This window comes from Contarinia nasturtii, unplaced genomic scaffold (genome assembly GCF_009176525.2).
Source record: "Contarinia nasturtii isolate CC-2019 unplaced genomic scaffold, AAFC_CNas_1.1 Cnas_scaffold_4512, whole genome shotgun sequence".
Taxonomy (NCBI): Eukaryota; Metazoa; Arthropoda; class Insecta; order Diptera; family Cecidomyiidae; genus Contarinia; species Contarinia nasturtii.
In genome coordinates this window covers 4,923-5,568 of record NW_022201803.1, presented here as the reverse complement: position 1 = coordinate 5,568, position 646 = coordinate 4,923, and positions in this window count along the sequence as shown.

Sequence of the window (646 nt, the reverse complement as noted above, 5' to 3'; positions counted from 1 at the left end):
GAATAGTGATTAGTAGTGTGCGTATTTGTGTTGCTTTGTATTGATACCGTTATCTATTCTATTGTTTATTGAGTGCCGTCGGTGTCGGTGTGGATGATGTTTTTGGATGATCGCTTCATGTGATATGGATTTCACATTTTAGTCGTGATGCTGATGATGGGTTGTATGTTATACAACTCGAAATGCATTCAAGGTTGGTTAAATTTTAAACATTTTGTGAAATCATTAAGGTGAAAAAGTCTTATTTATTTAAGAACTACTATATTAGTTTGGATTTCACGTCGGGTTTAATCTAAATATAATTCGATGAGACATTTTCATCTTAGAAATTGAAACTAAATCAAACGCAAACTGAATAAATTTGAAATCGATAGCAAAATAAATCATCAAACTTCAATATTCGCAGCCATAGATAGTTCCATATTGGTAGACCTTCGAATATGAATCGCCACATGTGGCAGAAAGTGATATATGAAAATCATAATGAAATTTTAGAAAGTAAAATTTTTGACTATCAAAATAAAAAGGAACTCAAATAAGTCTAACTTTTCCGCACTGTTTCCAAATTTCTTCCATTACCGAACGAATATTTATCTCCCGGAAGATATTGAACATGCACTGGTAGTGCAGTACTAATTCAATAATT